General features: G+C 37.5%; 1 protein-coding gene and 1 long non-coding RNA gene across 9 annotated transcripts in view; one reads left to right on the top strand and one right to left on the bottom strand.

The window, feature by feature from the left end:
• MECOM (MDS1 and EVI1 complex locus) overlaps positions 1–21999 on the top strand; it is a 551819-nt gene that overhangs the window by 393897 nt on the left and 135923 nt on the right. The gene's annotated exons all lie outside the window — the stretch shown is intronic.
• LOC118498804 lies at positions 1037–20508 on the bottom strand. Of its 2 annotated transcripts, XR_004901270.1 has the most exons (3): positions 20005–20508; positions 9809–10073; positions 1037–1233 (listed from the first exon to the last, which is right to left on the bottom strand). It is a non-coding gene; the product is annotated as an uncharacterized LOC118498804 (long non-coding RNA). The 2 variants fall into 2 exon arrangements; XR_004901269.1 differs by having other exon boundaries at positions 1037–10073.

The following is a 21999-nucleotide window of genomic DNA, read 5'->3' as shown; positions in this document are numbered from 1 at the left end:
GATTAAGACATTGAACAAACCCAAACCATACCTGGCTGTAGCCATCTGCTAGTCTGCTGTCAATAAAGGCCTTTTGATGAGGCCTGGCCCTTCTGGAACTGTGGATGGCACCTGACTTTGTCGTGTGCTGCCTCCCAGTGCCGCTGTAGGCTGGCTGCCTTGACTCTGTACATTCACAGCCCTGAACTGCCATGACAGACTTGTCAACAAATCTTCTAAGTATAGACTTTTAATAAAGATGGAACTGGTCTGAGACAGGACTCTGTTCTTAATTCAATGGATGTTATATTTAAATATACAAATTAAGTATTTATAAAACTATAAATCATAGTTATAAATGTGCTTGTTTTATATGAAATTTAAATATTTAAATGTTACTATATAATGCAGATTTGCTAATGTTAATGTACACTTAAACTTATCCTATAAATCTCCACTTTCTGATCTACCAAAATACCCTTTCTGTGTTCCTCTTCTGGTGCCCAGCATGCAGATGATTTACTATAGTTATCTATACATATATCTTTTCTCCCTTCTCAAACCTAAATTCATTTAGTGAAGAAGTTTTTGTCCAGTCTGTATTCTTCTGTGTCAGAGATATTGAGGCTAGTGTATCTACATAGTAACTTCAGATAAAATCTGTTGCATGTACAGATAAGTATTTTTACAAAATACTTAACAGATGATATTTTTAAAAATGAACTAGGATACTACCTTGTCCAGAGCCCTGTCTTCTAAATTTCTTATATGTTTATAAGTGGTATAATTTTATAGTTGATTAAAACTGTCTTATATCCACTTGTAATCAAGAACACTTTTATATAATTTTCCAACTTCACAATGTCAATAAAATAAATGCATGTCAAAGGTAATACAGCAGATATGTAGTAAATGACATTCACAGTTTGACCTTCCCCCTTCTGTTTCTTCAAAGATAATGTGGAGTAAGTTCGTGTTCTGAGTAACTAGAACTCCCTAGAAACATATACTTGCTCCCACAGTCAATGAGCCTGTTCATAAATGAGCACTACTTCACTCTGCAAGCAGTAGTGTGATGTGCCTACATTGTAATTACACACATATTCAGAAGTTCCAAGTCTCTCTGTAGTGCTGTCCACATTTTATGCCAGAGACACTTGGCCAAGACTCGATTCATATGTCCTACAGGGTTACATACGATGTGGCTCCTCTCCCACTGGGTTACACAGGATATGAGCTGGATCCTGGCGGCTTCTGAAACAAGAATGAGAGAAGCTCTTGTGGAGTGAATTTAAAGAGAGAGAAAAAAGCTCTCTCTGGCATTGAAGTCCCTATAAGTCTGGCATGTCTAACTGGGAGTAGACCTTGGCTCACAGAACTGAGAGATAGCTAAACAAAGATTTGTTCAATTTGATAAACTCCCTGGCTGAGACTGCCCTGCCAACTTTCTTTCTAAAGCAACTTTCCACAGCTGAATTATAAAACCTTGGAAATCAAGGGTTTGTAATGGAAATGCTGACACATGCAACTAACATGAAGCTGTACCAACCAAGCATTGCTATCATAGTTCATAACTGTCTGAGAGGCTCATACAGAGGAATGGTACATTTGCTTCATGGGCTCCATTTCCTTTGCTAAAAACTACCAAGTGGCCTCATGGTAGACTCCTTTATACTTAGAACTGTCTTGATACCAGACGTGTTTTAAATGAGGAGAATGTTGAAACTACCAACTTCTTACAAGGCTTCAAAGCAGCCGTCTCCTCATCCTGCATTCTGGTTTCAAATTTGGTACAGAAAGCTCAGATCCCACTGTTCATGCCTCGGTATTCATGACCGACGTAGTCTTGTAAAACTGTTCAACGCTTTGCAGTTTTCTGAAAAAAAGATATTCATAGAGATGAACCTTCTTTGTAACTTTTGAGCAAATAGCAAAATTTACCGTAATATCTGAGTGTGCATTGTGGGCCAGTAAGGGAAAGGAAACGGCAGTGCGGGGTGTCTTCAGAGGCGGCGTGGTCTGTGTGCAGGTATGTAAGTACTAAGTTCTATTTGCAGGTACAGGGAGGGGCAGAAGTGCGCTCACAGTTGTTCACGTGGGAAAATCATGCAATAACTAATAAATAATATTAAAAGGATACACTGGGTTTTGCACACTCACAACTATAAACCTGCTTTGCCCCATGTGGTACTTTTGAATTCCTATGGTCTTTTATGTTCTTATATTTTATTTAGTTGATCATATTTCATGAATACTACAGTTAGAGTTCATAAAAAATTTTTTCTTAATTTCTTAAAGACTGCAGTAATAATTAAGATATAATTACCCAGAATTAACAAGCCACAGCGCCATTTACTTCTCTCCGATAGCAGAAAGTCGGCACTTGGGTTTCTGAGAAAGATGAGAAGTTTTAAATGAAGTTTAAGTTCTAGAAAAATCAGATAGATATCATTTACTCTAATATTCATGAATAATAAGTGACTGGTCTAAAGGTAAAAGAAGAGCTGGTTGGCCAAAACGTTGGCCTTTTGCTCTTTTATTTTGCATAAAGGCCTTCACTTGGTTTGTGGGTTCCTCAGCAGAAAGGAGAAGTTACAGTTCACAAATTAATGAAAACCAAGTGATGCCTTTGAAGAATTCTTAAGTGAACCTTAACCAATGCCTTGGGCTACATGTTCAATGTGAACAAAAAAATTAAGGTGAACTGGCCACTGCTACTAAGAGTCAATTGACAGAATGCATGGGTCATTAATTCTGTGTCCTTTGTTTTGTCAGTGTGTTTTTGTGAGTAAAAGAAAACTGGTAAAGAAAGTAAAACCACTGAAGCTGAAAATTGTCTGCTCTGTAGCTCATTTCCCCTCCCAGCATGCACTGACCCAAGGGAGTAGGCTTCAGGTCACCCCCCCCACCCCAATTTCCCTTCAAAACACTCCAGGCTCCTGCAAGATCCATTGGGTTGGTGAAGTGGTTAATTCTTTGCAAGTTTGTGCCTAATCATATGCAGAATGTAAGTACCAATAAAAATAGGATGTCTACTCACACCATTTTATTGTATTTTAAAAATAAATTCTGAAACGGATTCTGTAACCTTGGTTTCACTTAATTGTAGAAAGGGAAAGAATGAAACTTAAATTGGCTGGTTCACTTTAATTCCCATTGTTTCATCACCAATAATCTCCGAGGGCCACCTTCTGGGTTTTATGCCATGAATGAATGACACAAAATGGCCATAAGACTAGGGTGGCTTCCGAGGCCTGTGTTTGGCTTTAACTGTGTTCTAAGTCACCGTGCCCAAATGTTATTGCTTCTCAGTAATTCCATAGTTCCATATCAATGCAATCCAGGTTCTTTCACACTTTGTTAGCACATAACTTTATTTAAACCCAGAGTTTTAAGGATCAAAGTTTTTAAAAGCTGGTTGCAATATCAGGCCAGATTTTCAAATCTCAGCAGCACTTTCACAGCCCTCAAAGTGGAAAGAATACAGATGGGTCTGAATCAGAGTGAACACACCTCTGCCTTGGGCGGAGAGCCAGGGAAGATTTGCAGATCTTAAGCAAAGAATATTTGTAGATTTTATTGATTGAATTGTTCATAGTAGTGCAGAGATTGTAGAATTGTGTATTGTTCTGTCCTTTTCTTCAGATATTTATTTATGTTTGCTTTGCTCATCAGTAACACCAGTTGTTCTATTATAAGTACTGATTATTCTTTCATTTGCTTTGGTAGCTATTTAGGTGTTTGTTCATTCACTTATTCATTCACTAATTCATTCAGCTATTGTGCCAGGTACATGGTAGGTATGAGGTAGACAAGGATGTTGCTAGTCTAAGAAATCTCAGTTTCATGGGCTTTCAGACATATAAATAAATATGATACATTGTAGATTATGTTGGGAAGTAGGGCATTTGGGAGAGAAGGGTAGCCTGAACCCTTACCTGTGGGTGGGTCAATGAATAGAGAAATGAATGTACTTAGTTTATTTGTGAAGGTTACCATCACAAAATACCACAGGCTGCTTAGCTTAAACAACAGAAATATATTTTCTCCCAGTTCTGAAGGCTCATGATTCAAGATCAAAGTGTTGGCAGGTTTGGTTTTATCCAAGGCCTCTCTCCTTAGCTTGTAGATGGCCACCTTCTCCCTGTGTCCTCACATAGCCTATCCTTTCTGCACCCTTGGTTTCTCTGTGTGTCCAAATGTTCTCTTCTTTCGAGGACACCAGCCACACTGGATTAGGGTCCACCCTAAGGGCCTTGTTTTAGCATAATCACTTTGGAAGACCCTCTGTCCAAATGCAGCCACATTTGAAGGGCTGGGGGTTGGGGTTTCAACATATCAATTTTGGGAGGACACAGTTCAGCTAATAATAGTACTGAAAGAAGAGATGAATGGAGAGATCTTAAATAAACAGGAAACAGAAATGTATTCCCAGAACAATGCATAGAAGTGCACCCTTGAACAGGTTGTACTATACAGAAAAACTTAACTCTTCCACTAAGAATTTATGCAATCCATGCTGAGACAGATTTAGCAGTTCGCTCTTTTATTTGATAATTTCACATCAGCTGTACGCAAAACACTGAGCTAGGCTTTGCTGCAGGAAGATACCAATGAAGCAGACAAAGCAGAGCATTTAGGGGACCACCAATTTGCTAAATTTTGACATCTTCATTAGAGGTTCTCATTTCTGGCTACACCTTTTAATTACCCCCTGGAGATTCAGAGTACAGTCATATCTCGGTACTCATCAGCTTCAGACCTTGTCAAACCCTGGATTCATCGCATTTTGATGAGAAAGAAATGTTTCAGTACGCAGCACCTGTGCTTGTTTGGGACTCGGCTCACTTGCTACAACTTGTATGAGTCGCAGCGCCTCCCGGCAGGAGAAAACATTTCCACACTCTGGGTTTGCTAGGTGTTCCTCAGTTTCAGCGCTCATCACAAGTTCCAGAACAAACTAATGACGAGTGTTGAGAGACCGTGGTCATTGGTTTGTGATAATTTTTGTAGATAATTCTAGTGCTGTTCTAACAACATTACCTGTTTTAAGCTTTGTTAAAAATGATGAATGCCAGTTCAGCAACCTATGGCCCATAGATCAAATCTACTCCACCACCTTTTTTTAGAAATAAAGTTTTATTGGGACATGCCAACAAAAAAATTCTGAATTCATCCAGAATGAAAAATAGTAATTGCTAATATATTGTTTTATGCTGTGCCACATACTATGTTAACCTCTTACATATATTATTTCATTTAATCTTAATGGTTATATGATGCAGGTATTATTATAGTGATTCTTATGTTACAGAAGAGGAAATGGAGCAGGTAGGCAGAAATTACCTGCCTAGCTGGTATCGTGTTGACCCAAGTTCCAGTTTAGTTGAATTCTATCACATTTTAACAAAGTAATTTGGAAAAAAATCTCTTGTGTAGTCACATTCTTAGTATCCAAAGGTACAGTTTAAATATACTCATATATCAGTGATGTATGATTTTTTTAAGACTTTCTCAGTGTCAAAAATATACTATAGAATACCCATCACAGTTTAGTCAACATTTTTGGGATTGTGGGCTAAGCATATATTGTTTAATAAGCGTTTATTATGAAGATTGCTATAAGGTTTCAAAATGGTTTTAAGAAATACATTTAAAACATGTTACATTGTTACATTAAAGTACTTAGTTCATCCCTGAATACAAGAATTAAGTAATTAGCTTTTTTCCCTCTACAAGGATCTTTTAAAATGGAGGCTATTGCCAAAAACTAGGTGCGTGCTTCCTGATCTTATTCGCAGGGCCTGGAGCCGGTGCGCTCATAAACAAAGAACCAGCCTGTGTCTTTATATAGTGACATAGCTTAATGAAAAAAAGAACAGAAATAAAAAGCAAGAGCATGGGAGGAGAGGCAAATGCATGGAAAGTGTATGTGTACTGTTTCAGTTAATAGGTGGGATTGTTTCCTTAAGTTTTATAGAGATATGATGGGATTCGCTATATTTTGCCATGTGTAATGCGCACCCCTGATTTTGTGTGCGTTATACGTGGGATTATTACGCCCCATGGTATGTAATCATTATACCCATGGGTAATGAGCATCCTTATCCCTCAAAAGTGTGGGCAAAAAAAATGCCCACTATACATAGCAAAATATGGTAACGTATTTCAAAGAGTGACAGGCTTGTGCGCAACGTCGCAGTAAAGTGGTCGTGTAACAGCTATGGTTCGGGGGGCACCTGTCCATCAAGCCTCTGCTCTCCCACATCAGGTGCCAGCTGCCGGCTCAAGGGCTCGGGAAGGATGTGCCGCTGGTCTTCCTGCCTGAGACCGCCAGCCTCTGGGTTGCCTGATTTTGCATTTATGTAGCTTACGATATGTTTTTCTAGAGGTTGAAATAACTTGTTCAGTGGCTTTCCTGATTTATCAAAGCAAAAACCATTTTGTTTATGTGGTAATGCTTTTAGATAAGTAGTAGTTCTATTTTTTTTTTCTTCAGTTAGTTCAAAACCTTCCCCTATGACATAGATTACCTTTGGAAAATATCACATTTTAATTGTATGGTTGCTTATTATCTATAAATCAGGCTCAGGGTCAATATCTAAGAATGTTCCATTAACTCCAAAGAGAAATGCTCACTTTTATTTGAGGGGGGAAAAAAAGTCTTGGCAGACAAGCTGGGAACGACCAGATGGAGAAGGCTGGGCCACGTGGATTATAAGTTTTTCCCTCTCTTCTCATTGATGTCTTAAGTTGAACATGTTCCATCTGTCCACTCTCAATAATGAATGGCGACTTTTTTATTGTAAAGGTAACAAATTCCATATAGGATAAATTAATTCAAGCATATAATGAAATGTGCAAGCCTCAGTGCTCGGCAGTGGGTGGATTTTGAGGATTATGCGGGGCAGCGTGGAAATCCAGTACAGTTTCCAGAGCACAGGGGAAGTTCTACATGGGGCAGGCATTACAAAGATTCTCTTCCAAGACCTCCATTCTGTTCTCATCTAGGGATTAAAAAGCGGAGTGACGGGTTGTTGGGATTGTTTGAGTCAGATTTATCTTTTAATTATCAGCTCTATGAAAGTGACTGTTTAAAACTAAGTTTCCTATCTCCCGCAGTAAATTGTTCTCCTATCATACTGGAAAATAAATGAAGAGCACTAAACCGCCTTTCTTCTGTGTGGACCACTGTCTGAATCCAGCTTGTCAAATGTAATATGTAGATAATGTTCGAACATTTCTTTATTCGTAGCTTTGGTCTTTTTGAGGCAAAATCCTCTGGGTTGAATTTTTTCTTTCATCTTGTGGCAAGGATGGTGGCTTTTTGATATCTAAACCCTAGTGTGGCTGTTCTGTTGCTTTTTATGTATCTCATTATTGATGTTATTATTAATAACAATACCTATATAACAGCAGATATTATTTGAGTTTTACATATTTTATTTTATTTTGCATATTTTACATTATTTTGGCAGGACTAAATCTGTATTCTGTCTCTTGTTAAGTGGGTGCCCCAAACACTTCCAATGGAAAACCAATAAAGGGGTCATACGATTCTTTCAGTGTTTAAGCAGGATTAAAATTTAAGCAGCTGTTTGGCCTGGTGACTACATGTATTTTTAAAGCCTTGGTGTTGTTTTTTTTTTGGCAGGGGAGGGGTGTATATATCCACTATTTGTCACAATATGCTTTGAAATGCTAACTTCTTAAATAGCTCAAGACCCTTGGTTTTAATTTTTGACATGATAATCTTTTGTTTCTGTGACTATTTTTTTGGTCCCTCTTCAATCTGGAATTGGAAGTTCCTCTTTCTTAGCTTACAGATAATTGAAACTGACCAAACTTGTTAAAATCAAAACCAACAATGCCATGCTTTATTACACGCTCTCGTGTTTGGTCACAGACTCCAGTAGATTCTGCACACGGCACAATTTATGCAGTGGCATGTCAGAGACTTAATGTTGTGATTTTCCTCTTCCTAATGGAGAATTAAGAATCTGAGGGGCCTGGGCTGTTCACATGGACAGAATCCCCACGGCTTGGGTGCAGAGGTCTTGCAAAAATTTAGTAAGTGAGAAGGAGAACAAAGATTCTTAGTTGGAGGGGAAAAAAATTGGATCGCCTGTGGCTGAGAAGCTGAGGGGGACAGGTAGGCACAGTGGGGTGCAGGATAATGAGGCACATGGCAAATGTGATGCACAGATGTTAAGCCAACTGTAGCTCCGGCTCCCAAAGTTGTGCATGCCACAGCACCATGCCTTGGGGCTATGTCTACACCAGAACATTTGGAGCAGTAAACGACGGCAACATTAGGTTCAAATTAATCTATTACTCCAGAGCTGTGAAATGTTGGTTGCTTGTTTCAGAATTACATTGCCTGTGGGTGAAATGTTTTAGGTAGATTTTAATGCAAGCTCATGGCTTGCTGAGGAGATTAAGAGGAGAAAGGGAAATTAGAACAGTTAGGAGAGTTGTGGAGGGGCACATTTCTGGTTAAAGTATATGAAAAAGTATTACATATTTCACGGGCAGGTCTGGTCTCCTGTTGGCCACCTGCTGGGACTGAAATATCCCACATCATAATGAAGGCAGGTTTGCAGAAGCCTTGTAAATACTTGAGCCCTGCAATTGAAGAAGGCAGACAAAGGCGGCTTTGGGGTCTCCGGGAGACTTTTGAGGGTTAGACCTGTCAGGCGGGTGCTCCAAATGAATTTGGTAATTTATTATTCGGCACTTGTTAAGTGGAACATGTAAAATTTTGCATTTAGGTTTTTGCCCTTATGAGTTTAGGTAAACTCCTAAGTAACAGGTAGCCTTGCGACTTTTCAGAGTATGTTTCAAAGTAATCTTCCTTCCCCTTCCCTTGTGCCTTCACTGATATTGGCAGGTCCATTTTCACAAACCTGTGTGGGACTCAAACCTTCCATTTTTCCAAAGTGGAAAAACTAAACCTTGAATTAACCTAGATTTTTTTTTGTCAATTAAATAGAGTTTATTCAATCAGAGGGGGGAACACTGTTTAGAAGTATCTATAAAGAATTTTTTTTACAATATTGTAGTTTTTCTTATAAAAACACTTAATTGAAATGCCTAAGAGCTGCCCAGCACAAAAGTCAATAAAAACCCTAGAATAGAGTTTATAGGGGTTGTCTATGTACATAATTAAATCCTTCAGGCACTTTAAAACTCTGCAAAATAAATGGTTATGCAAGAATAGCCTGCTGAGAGAAGAAATGCTTGTATCAGCTTTAACCAGCTGCCCTGTGCTCCATGTTTCTGGGTTGGAATGAGAAAGCTATTAGACACTGGAAGACTGCAAGCCACATACAAATCATCTTTGTTACTGACACTTGGGGGAGTGCTTTACAGTGGCCGTCAGGACCGACACAAAACACGGTCTGCACCTAAAAAAGTCAAGTGCCATTATTTAAGAAGATGTTAGTGATCCAAATAACTGAACAACATTCAGAATCTTCATTGCGTTTAGCTGGTATAGAAGCAGATTTACTATGGGGTCTGACTTAAGTAAATTAACATGTAGGTTTGCATTCTGGATTTGATGGAATAACAAAGGTTAATTACTTGCAATGATCTATGCTGGAATAGGAGTAAAAGGGGAGAACTGTATTTAGATTTAATTTCACGTTCTTTAGGGGATGGGATTATTATGTGGTGGGGGCAAAGGAAGGAGTGCTAAAAAAAAAAAAAAGAAGAAAAGAAAAGAAACCAGTCTAATGAATGTAACCAATAGAAAAATTGTAGGTTTGTTTCTCTCCCTGGCCCTCAAAGTTATGATAAATGATAGCACAAGGAAAAGATAACCTACCATGAGAGTAGGATCACCAAGGCCAAATACTAAAACTCCCAGCTGACTGGCCCATACACTGCAGCCTCTGTTCATGTTTATTTTTTCTGCTCACTCTTGGTTTCGTCAATCAGTATGATAGACGATAAGTCCTGACTAGAGCAGCTCGCGTCCTGCTCTCTCACGGTGGGTAGCATGTTGTGGTTGGCGCCGAGCAGTCGGAGGATCGCCCGCATCAGGAGCAGCAAGGGGATGAGGTTCCGAGCAGTCTTCCAGCAGCCGGCTCCTTGGAGAATAGCAGGCAGGAGTGTTATCAGCCCAGAGTGGAGTTGCCAAGAAACTGACCACACATTAGTAGCTTTGTTTGGGTAGAGTCTAAGGGGGCTGTAGCTCACCGACTTGAGACACTTTCTGTTAAATCATCCCTGGCTTTAAGTGTTAAAAGAAAGCTTGTTCAAAAAGAAACCGTGGCTGATTGCCCCAGGCAGTCCTATGACAAGGATCCTGAGTTAGGCATTTGGGGAGTTATTGTGCAGAGGTGCAAATGGATATCAATTAAAAGCAGAAAAAAAAAGGAAGACAATTCCTTCCTTGGTTCTGCTGGTTACATCTAAATAAACTATCTCCTAATGTGTACAATGACATTAAAAATGTCTGTAAAAGAACTCTATATGCAATGGAGAGCTTTAGCAAGCTGGTGACGTATGAAACACTGTTCAGTTAGCCAACAGCTCATCAGATAAATGGAATTTCCTGAATGCTATTCACAGATCACTAATGTTGTTTATCTATTCTCTCAGCGCTGATACTTTTTTACATTTCATTCTAGAAGTTTTTGCTTTATTTCACTCACTGGAAACTTTACAAAAAATTTAGTATCACTAATTTTTTAAAAAAACTTATAGAAGCTGGAAGACTATTAAAAAATCAAGAATGTCCAGACTTGATTCACTTGAAGTAGCCAAAGTGAAATTCTTTTGATATCTTGTGATGCAACATTGGTCAAACATTTCCTGTTCAACAGTTTGTTTGTTTTTTTTCTTTAGGTATTAGTGGTTCTTTTCTCAAGAACAAATGCTTTGGAAATCTCGGGCAATTTTTGTAAGAAACTTCTAATAAACTGATTAGCACACCTTTCCCCAATGTAATGCTTCTTGATAGAAAGAGTGGGGTAAACCTGACAGTTCTCTTTGTGTAGATAATTTTTCCCCCTTTCAGAAATTATACTCATGTGCTAAGGAATGTTTCCCCTTACCTTAAAATACATTCCATAAACAGAATGAATACCTTCTGATTATAATTCTTTATACCTGGTGTTATTGCTTATAACTGCTGATGTATGTTAAGGTGAAATTTAACACTGGAATATTAGTTTTATTTCAGTTAATTATGTTACTAAGAGCTCATGAACCCAAAGATTTAGGGTTGGTCTGTTTCTAGTTATCTTGCCAAGTTTTTTACTTGATGGAGGGGGTCTGTTTCATTCTACTTGGCCTCTGCACCTTTGTAACCTCTGGTTTCCTCTTTTCCTGAATCACAAGTTTACGTTCTCTCCTTCTGTGAGAAGATTGAACGCTTATTCAACTCCAAAATGACTATGGTCACAAAATATCAACAGTGGTTTTTAATAGATCTTTGCCTATCAAAATATTGTTGCTGAATAATAGGCTAAAGGTAGCTGTGGCTGCTGATAGGAAGGAATCTGACTATTAATAAAAAGCAGACAAGGGTCTTGAAACAGTACTTCCACTGTTACAATTTAGACACTTTATATTACTTTATTTAGTGCAACACCTGCAGCTACTCACGTTGCTGGTGGCTGAAATTGTCCAGGTCCACACTGAGAGAGTATGACAATTTCATTGTGCTATTTGTGCTTACTGTTGAAGCTTTTCTCACAGGAGAAAGCATTAGGTAAGTGTACAGTAGAGAATAAAAAGGGGGATTTGGGCTCATCTGTTCCCCTTAAATCTGTCTAGTAAAATCTCCCTTTGTAATTAGTATTTGACTCCTTTTCTACCACTGGCTGGCACCTGGAGGTGGGTAGTGGCACAAACTGGCATTTATTGAAGTTTTTTCAGTTGTCCCCACATCTCATGGTTTTATGGCTTATGTCCTCTTCAGAGCCTTAGAAATATAGTACACACTTCCTAAGATCTACTTCTGCAGATGCGGTAATAAGTTTCGGATGGAAGATGTTTGGGATCTCAACAGGAGAAAGAGGGCACCTTATTTTAAGGCAATAATAACAAGTCATTCTTCATCTTTAATTGACAACCTAATTTAGACTTCAAATGGGTCCCTTTTAGCAATGTGCTAGTTTAATTTTGACCAAAAAAAATTGCTGATAATTATGAATACAAAGCCATAGTCCAGAAAAAGTCCATGTTAAGCAAATTTCTGCTTTGGGCATAGATATGGGGTGGAGGCAGTGGCAAGGGGGCTGTAGGCTGAAAACCAGCCAGAGATCAGCTCTTCCTCACCGATGCTGAACCAGCTCAGCAGAGTTCAGGGGGATTCCTACCGTTTCGACTCTAATTGCTCTGGGCCCACTGAGGCAAAGCAGTGGTGTTCTATTTGCTTGGGGTCAGAGAGGCAATCACACAGGTCTTCAGAAGAGTTTCAAACATTTGGGGGAGATAAACAGTTTTCAGGCATTTTATAATCATAAAACTAGTTTCTAGATAGTTGTCTAATTTCCTAAACCATGCTTGCAGAAGTTTATTTGGTTATTGAAACATTAAGTTTAACCAGTCATGTTCTTTCTACTTTATGAAAATGTAGACAGGAAATTATCAGCAAATTGCTCGTTTAGAATTAAAGACAGGAAATGAACTTCAGCAGTTGAATTCTTGTAGTAAAAAGCTTCCACCTAAAGCATAAGGAAAGCCAGCAAATCTTGCTTTTGTTTTTAAGTCAGGGCTTTGTTATATCAACACAATAGATTTAGATGCTCTGTCCTTTTTCTCCTTGAAATTTCCATATTGCTTTTTACAGAATCCACAACTGTTTCTGTTACTAATTTCCTGGTAATTTTTAAAATGTAGCTGGTGTTCCTATTATTTACTTTGTTGGAAAAATACCATTTCTTGCATTATATTAATAGATTAATGTAGGATATGACTTGGAAACAGTAATTTTATTAATTTATTTATTAGGACATAAAAATTTGAAATCTTAAGTTTCTGCTTTAGTTTTTCTGTGAAATTCTAGAATTTCTTATTGAAATATTGATTATAGTTTATTTTAGTTATATTCATAAATAGTTAATAGTTTTCCCTCAAGGTGAACTTTTGGAGCTATTCCTTTTGATAGTTATTACTTAGATTTTATTCTCTATATATTACATTGTTAGTTATGACCAATATATCAATGGTGTCTACAAAATAATCCCTGTACTTAATTTTCTTTTATATTTTTGTTTTGCCATTTTTATTTCTCTATATATTTGAATACTCTATATTCTTTAAAGTTTCCCTTATTGGTATTACATTATTTAAATAAACCACAGACATAATTCTTCTCCAACAAAATGATTTGTACCATGTCTGACTATTTTGATTACCTTTAAGGAAAAATGAACTGCTTTGGATTAAACAAGAAAGAACCTCAAACTTTAGCAAAACTTTGAACCATTTACTCAACTTAGCTTGAGGAAGTTAAAAAATTCTGGTTTTGTGATTAGTGTAAATTTCACTTTTACAGCAATTCACATTTCTTAACATTTCTTTCCGTATTTTGGGACTCATAAAAGGTGAGAATTATTCTACATTCTAAAAAAACATTATTATTAATCTATTATTATAGATTCTTATTACATATCTATTTTTGTAAAGACATATTCAAGTACAATTTAAATAAGTATAAGAATTCTTGGCATTTATTCAGTGTTAAATTTGATAGGATCAATCATATTACACTTCAGCCTACATCAGTTTGCAATCTTTTGTTAAAGGACTAAATCATGGATGTAAATATTCATAGATGTTATTCTACCACTATTTTGAAACTGAAAGCTCACTTTTCTCTTTCTTAGGATTCAAACTAAAATTTCCTTCATTGGATTCTGCAGATCCTACTTCAGGGAAAGTTGACTTTCTAATGAGATTTGTTTTATTGGGTCAGCTTTAGGTCTTAAGCAAATTTTTGTAACAAAGTCCAGGGGATATTCTAGCTAAACCTTTGGAAGAGATTGCCTCCAAATTGTTTTATTTAGTAATTATTTTGTTCAGTGGTCTCTTTTGACTGTTTTTTAATTTGTTTGTTTGTTTGTTTTGAAGTTTCTCTTTGGGTTTTCTGTACAGTAATCTGAAGTGCATCATAAGTTTTAGCTGGAATATGCCTAAGTATAAAACTTTTGCGGTCATTTCAGGTAGCAAAACATTAAAACTGATGCTCTCTAATGCTTCATAACTCCTTCAGATTACTGTGAGTCTAAATCTAGTTTCTTAATACTATGTACGAGTCTAAACATCTAATGAAAGAATAGGATATGACTATATCCTAATTAGCAAGATGTAAGCCAAATCTTAAATTTATACTAAAGCCGGCAGTTGAGGATAGTTATCAACATTTATGAATTTGAGAGATTTTTGAAGCAGTTTTGGTTTCATAGAAGAAGAATATCTTAATGGTAGGAAGTAATAAAAGTGAAATAAGATGCCAGTATTGAAAAGCCCAGGATAAATTTTGAAGGCTATTGGACTTTTAAAAAATGGGCGAACTATGTAACTTTAAAATGAGCTAGTAAGACTTATTTTAGACTTTTGATCTGATGTGTGAAGTGGTGTTTAGAGAAAGTACTTGCATTTTTGATTGGCTGTCTTTTGTTCATTCAACAAATATTCATCGACCAGAAAGTTCCTGGTGTTCTTTTTGGTCATGGGAACTCAATACCTTAGCAGGCAAATTTCTTGTCCTCATAAAGCTTATATTCCAGTGACTAGAGACAGATAGCACATTGGTAAAGATGACCTGGGATGGCAATTGGTGCTACAAAGGTAATGAAAGTGCTATGCAGAATGAAGGATAAAGGATGACCAGAGAGCACTTAAAATATACCCCATTTTATATTGGGTACTATAGTGAGTTATACATTCTTTATCTGGGTAAAATCTTTTGGTACTTACTTCGGCAATAGCTCTGACTCTTACTCTTGAATAATAAGATGATGAAATTCAATATTACTTACATTTCAGATGTTTCATTTTTAACTGGAGTGATTTAGTTTTTTTCTAAAATGTGATTAGATCAGAGAAATAGTCTCATAGAAGTTAATTCTGAGCCTTTTGCTTGTAGTTTTACTGTTATGAAATGTTTTATAACAATTTGATGTTTCCTAGTCATTTTTTAAAAAGTTATTTTTCACTATTTACAGATCATCCTCGTGGATGTTATATTGCTCACTAAAATCTTGAAGCATTTGATTCTGTGTTTCATCTCCTCGGATTTAATTCAGGAGAAGCTTCATCCGGATGTTTTGTTTATTTGTTCCCCAATTACATGTATGAGATTTCAGAATTTATGAGATCACAGGTCAAGACAAAGGTCACAGTTGAGAGGTCAAGTGAGAAGCTAAAATTTGCAAAACCAAAGAAATGACAGGACAGTGCCAAATGAAAGGTCAAAAGTCAAGTGACAGACTCAGTGTAGATGAAAGCAAGTGGCCTGTTTGTTGAAAGTCTGAGAATGGTGAAGTGTCTCAATATTCTTGCATACAGAGTCAAAGGTTCTTAACCTTGGAATTCACAATTAATAATCACGTGCCACTTGTTGTTATACAAGTAGATGCTATGAATTTATAGAGAAAAGCACCATTAAATAAAATAAAATGTTTTTTCATTCATTGATCATTATTAGTCAGAGTTATCCTTTTCCTGTGATAGCTCTTCAAGAAACATATAGAACATCAAAATCTGGGAAATTCTGAATAGATGTTTCTTTTTGTCACATGTAGGAAATCTAAACATAGAACACTGTAGGTGTGAAAAAGCTTATGTAAAATCAGTCTAAGAACAGATTACTTCATTTTATTGATTTCAGATTGATACTCCTGTGGAATTTTATTCCTCCACTTATTTATTTATTTCTCCGGTCACTCATTTATTTAACAAATATTAAGTGAAAGCCATGTCATCCTTGGTTAGTTATATTGCAACACTCTAAGATAAAGTTAGCCTGTGAAATAAAGTTTCTATGGAAGTAGCAGGGCTGGGCCAACATTTTCAAGATTTGTTTACTTCCTCAAAATTTCTTGATAGTCCTTATTTTTTTTCTAAGCAAAATGGTCTGATACTAGGACTTGCAAGTGGCAGAAAGAAAATTTTTGCATTTAGGTGAACTAAGCATGAAGATAGAAATGATCTCCATTTTATGACTGACATATATTATTACTATTATTTTAACTCAGTCATTCTTTCTGTACAGAAAATTAGTGTTTTCCTCCACCCTGCTAATAGAAACATGGAAGTCTGTAGTTCTAATTTAGATATGTTGTAATTTATCCATAGTACCTATCACTTTATTTTTGAGGACTAGTAAACACCATTAATATACTTGGGAGGTGTGTGTGTATGTATGTGAGAATTTGTCATTGACAATAAATGGTTCTTTTGGGTTTAGGGCCAGTTTGTCAGTGATTTGTTTTACGGGTCATACAAAGTGACCATTCTTCAAAGCTAAGTATTTAAGGGAAGCCTCTTTCCATATTCTATAAACAGCAACATTTTATGACAAACTCAGAAAATTAATTAATATGTTAGGGATTCCTAGCTGTAAAAATGAAATTTACCAAGGGAATTTGCTCTGTTTAGAGGCCTGTGTTTTCTGCTGATAGAGCACATTAGATTGGTACCTTATTTCCAGGTAAAAGTCTCACCGATGATAATAGAAGTCAGTGGAGAGTGAGTAAGACTTTAGTCTCTACCAAACCATAAAAACAGGCTTTAAATCATAGCATAAGTACTATCATTGTCCAAAAACAGTGTTTATTTTTCCTAAGTTTTGCCTTTCATATCACTCTCATAAATTTTTTTTAATACATACTTTGAAAAGTTAAGGGCAAGCCCCGAAGGGTGAAATATTGCAAACCAATTAAAAACAACTGAAGTGAGATTCTAAAATACAGGAGTTTTCCAACTCATGAACAATATTTAGAGAGCTGGTTAATTTTAATTCCTCTGGGAACCATAAGTCTGGGCATTAATAGGCTTAGAGTGATAAAAACAGCCATATACTATGCACATATAGATGGTATTGTCAAAAAAGAAGCAATTAGTGGCAAAGAAAGCATAAGTATGTACACATATGGCGAGCAGGTTGAAATGTGAAATACAGCCAGGAGTGGGAACCAATGACAAAAAAAGAAGTGGAAGCTGGGCTACTGTTTTAACTTACTCACACAATGGCCACTCAATGCTTTGCACCCTACCAGCTCCAGTTAGTTTTGCAAATAATTAAAGGGTTCCTTAATATGGGTCTTAGAAAGTTTTAGACCAACTAAGAATCTACAGTACATGGTTTTCTCTTATTTCCTCTCTTAACTTTTCCAGTTTTACTCTTTATTTCCTTTTCTTTTTTCCTTTTTCTCTTTTCCTAAGTTGCTTTTATATCTCTATCTCTACTCTTTCTTCTTTCTCTTCCAGTCACTTCCTTGATGACATAATTGACTAAATTGATGGTTTAATTCAATTTGCCAAACTTAAAGATACTGAAGAATCTTGATGGAATCTAAAATGCTGATTTTTCCCAACCGAAAGAAGTCCGCAGAACAAAGGACTAAAGGACTCTCGACATCTTTTTTCAACAGTTATCCTTTGGATGGCACAGGGTACCTCTTTGGGGAATAGAAATTGCACAGTTTCACAGGCCCCATTGTGTTGTTCGAGCCTGGTTGTCAACCCCCAAAATCTGTCTCATCTTTTTCTTTAAGGAAAATTATATATTTTTATAGGAAGTTGACATGAGGAGACACCTCTATATTTTAGTTTTTAAAAGTTATACAGCTGTCACTATAAAATGTAACAGGCAGGTTGTAACCTTATCTCCTATGTTAGAGATTTTGTGTCACTTTCAAGAAAAATAAGTGGATGTGAAAGGGAAATGCATTTTAAAATCTGATAACCAGCAGCACATACTTCACTCTTCCAAAGTCAGGAAATTGGGGGACATGCACAGGTTCATTTCCAGCATGCAAATTGTATTCCTGTGACTAATTTAGGTGCAGAATGCACTTTACAATGGAAGGCACTGTAGTATGGAATAAATAGGAATCATTTTTAGTATTATTCTCCATCTTAGCCCTGTTTATTTTGGCTATGATTCTTTTTGGGGGATGTCATCTTTCCCAAAACCCAATTGCTAAAAGCTGGTTTCACTGGCAGAGAAATAAAAAAGACAGTCGAGTGAGGTTTAGAGAGCACTGCAATTAGTTCTGTGTGTATGGAACTGCTTATCTGCCCACAACCGGGTCTGAGGAAACTCTGCTTAGTATTTATTAGGAGTTGAATTTATATGAGAAAAAAACAGATGCTGAATTTTGCTACCTTTCCTTTTAAAGTTTAATGTGCTGTAAAATACAAGGATCTGTACAATTAAGAAGAAGGTGCTTTACCCTTTAACATGTGCCAAATGCCTCTCACCTCCCTTTTCTGCAGAGGCTCTCCTGTTTCTACAAAGCACCCAATAATAAGTCCATCCCCAGATGAGGTTCTCCATACCATATGACCCAGGCTGCTGTAATTCAGGCAGAATAACCTGAAGAGCTATCAAATGCCTTTGCTGGATTCGTTTTTTCTCTTCTCCTGTGTTGGTCCAGGCTTGAGCACTATGTTGGGGACCCAGGTACTATAAAGAGAATCTTTCAAAGGCAGCTGCAGGGTGCCCCACAATAATTGAAAGTAGGGAAACCAGTATCAGACGTCAGTATCTTTCCTTTGGGTTTGAAAACAGGAAATGACTTGGCATTTCTAATCTTGACTGGGAGACAGGCCCTGACTCCACAATTACAGAGCATAATTACTCCAAGCTCAGTCTAGAAGAACCCCCAACTGCTTGTTGAGGACCTGCCAGGAAACTGACCTGAGTGAATGGTCTGGAAGAGAACATGAGGTGACAAGAGCCTGAGATGCCATTTTCAAGTAAATCTACATGAAAGGGCGGCTTAGAAAGGTAGAGGTTGTTAAAATCAGCTTGGCACAGGGACATACTAGAATTGAAGCTGAGAAAAGCTGGCAACATGCAGTGTTTGGGGCCTGAGTCAAATATTCATTGAAGCTTTGAATAGTGTGGTTAAAAAAATCTTCTCAAGAATTTTATTTTTAAAAAATTCTCATTTCCAAACCACACCACAAACCGAGTTGAGAACGATGTATATACGTCCATGGGTTTTCCAAATGGTTACTGGATTTCCACGTAAAATGGGGCCATAGTCCCTTCTGCTCCCTCTGCGACTCATTTTGCTCGGGTAACGTATTCCTCTCTGTTGATGTATCTGATGTTCCTCTCTCCAAGCTCACAGCTCGCTGTGATGCCTATGCCAGTTGCAATACATGAGTTCTTTGAAGCTTTCCCTTTCTTTTTAAAGATCAACCTTTCAGCTATTAAGCTGGCTCCTAACAAAAGCTTTTGTTGTGGTTTGCTCATATCATGCTTGGAAGGACGGCAAATAATAGGTTACAGTAGTGGGGCTGGAAAATTTCAAAACACATGATTCTTGTGTCCAACTTGTTTTCCACTCTTGTTGTAGAATGGCCTCAAAATGGCAATTTTTGGTATGGTCTTATAGAGAGCCCATCAGGGTTTGGAATGACTCAAAAAGGTGAGTTCAAGAGAAAAATGAGAAATTCAGAGAACCCTGGAACGGAATTCCTTCTAATAGGACTGGAGAAGAGGAAAACCTTTGAAGTCTCACATAAATTCACAATGGCCAGTTACTTTGACCTATATAAGGGAAAAGACCCTGTTACTAAGCTGGTGCACAGTCCAAACTGTACCAAGCGTATAAGATGATTACATACACTTGCATGTATTTTCACAAAGCAACCAAAAAAACAATTGAGAACTTGCTCTAAGGGATGTCCAAATTCCTTCCCTGGCCATGGGACTGTATATATACATATATACATATGTATATATGTATACACATATATGTATATATGTATACACACACATTATATATGTATATACATGATTTGTCTTTTACCTCCTGAACCCTTCACTTCATGCCCTTCAGCCACACTGGTCTCCTTTCTGCCCCTCAAAGACATCTCTTTCTGGAGCACTTTCTCCATAGAGAAACTTCTCTGACCACAGCTGTCTAAAGGTTCCTACTTCTGCCTCTCCTGAGCTCATCATCCTGTTTGTTTCATTTCCTCCATGGCACTCACCATGGGCCATAAGTATCTTAGTTATTAATTAACTAATTATTAGTTAGTTATTAGTTTCACCAGGTCCATTGTGGCAGTGAGCCAATGATTGGCCATCCCAATGGCCAAGTAGGAGATAAAACCGAAGTAGGCCAAGGGTAAGAGTTCAACTATAGACCCTAAAAAAGGTAAAAGCCCCACTTTCTCTTTACAGCAAAACCCAACCAGTCCTTATGGTTGTGGGTTCTTTCAGAGCAGAGTTTAGCCATTCTCAAAAGGGCTGAATCTGTGAGCTGGGATGGTGAGGTGAAACCTTAATTTAATAGATGTTCATTAAATGTGTAATAGATGCTCATTAAATATGTAATAGATGTTCATTAAATACCTTTGGAATGATTCAATTTAAAAATGAGGAATTAAGTAGTAATAAATTGGTATCACAGAAACACTTCCAAATTTCCTTTAGGAAGGCGAGTCTATTTATAACATCCCCCTTGAAAGAAACCTTTGACCTAGTTCTCAAAGAAAAGCTGATTGTCTTCTGTGCGCAATAAAGTACAATTACTGTATCATCCTATTATCAAGGAGGCAAGATGCTTCCTATCCCATCTATCTCAAGAAAGGAAAAACTGGGATCCTTGATAAAGGGGGCCTGCAAGACAGAACATTTTTCTCTTCGATGCTAAAAGAGAAACACTCAGACAAAGGCGAAGATGGCAGATTTAATTGACAAAGGTCTGGCCTAGAGGGAAATAAGGTAAATATGTGAGTGATGGCTTCTGAGAAGTTGTAGCTGCTTCAAGACACCATAGAACTTTTCTGTAACATTAGAGGTAAATTCAAAGAGACAATTTGTATATTCAAGTAGAACCTCTAACAAGCCCCCTAAAGTAAACTCTTCCTTGACAGAAAATGCTTTGGAGTAGAGGAAGACAACTCAAAAGGTAATGAAGTTGAGCTCTTTGGAAATTTTTCACCTTTTTTCTTTGTTAATTTTATTGTATTTAATCAACTTCATGTTTCACAAATATTTTTGACCTGCATTAGATTATGATATGAAAATAACTGATAGCTGAAAACACAGAGAATCCGTACAACTGATTAGAACGTAGTCTTATATATGATTGAAAGCACAACAGTACCTGGCTGTAGAGGTGTCTGAGACAGAACCATCTCACTCATGGGTGCTGTCTCCAGGGCATAATCAGCGTGGCCGTATCAGCCAAGCCACTAAGAGGCCCAAGTGTTGATAAAGACCTGCAGGAGGGGAACAGAAGGTATGGAGGATGGTAGGAATGGAATCCACCTCTGTAACCCAGGTCCTGGCCAGCTTAGTGGGCCACTTTCATCCTCACCTAACTCCCCATCTGGTGACCACCAGGGACCTGGGGATAGTACCTGCATCTTCTCTGTGGAAGCCTGGCCAGCCACTGGAAACTCTGATCAGAAGACCAAGCAGGCGGTGTCATGCCTAGTTGGAGAACATCATTTCTGGAGCTTGGTATCAGAGTTTTTTTGTTAAGATGCTATTGTGGCTAATTTGGTGTCTGCTAACTGCCTCTCCACTTGCCCGTTTGGATGGCCCCCAGCCATCTCACATAGGTGAATGGCACTTTCCAGCTAAACATGTCGTATTCCCAAGTGGCCTAAGGAAGCTCCTCATTTCCCATGTAAGAGTCAGTGATGTTGGCAGTTTCTTTCACAAGCAGAGCATATTTTTATGGAACACTTCCAGGAGATTTTACTATAAGTAAACGGACCATTGATCAGAAAGCCAGAACGAGCGTTTCCAAGCCAGTGCAGTTAACACTCACAAATATGTGAGTGTGAAAAGCTTGGACCATATAA

The sequence above is a fragment of the Phyllostomus discolor genome, chromosome 2 (assembly GCF_004126475.2).
Source record: "Phyllostomus discolor isolate MPI-MPIP mPhyDis1 chromosome 2, mPhyDis1.pri.v3, whole genome shotgun sequence".
NCBI classification, from domain to species: Eukaryota; Metazoa; Chordata; class Mammalia; order Chiroptera; family Phyllostomidae; genus Phyllostomus; species Phyllostomus discolor.
The sequence above is the reverse complement of the archived record's forward strand: the minus strand, read 5'-3'. Positions and strand labels throughout refer to the sequence as shown.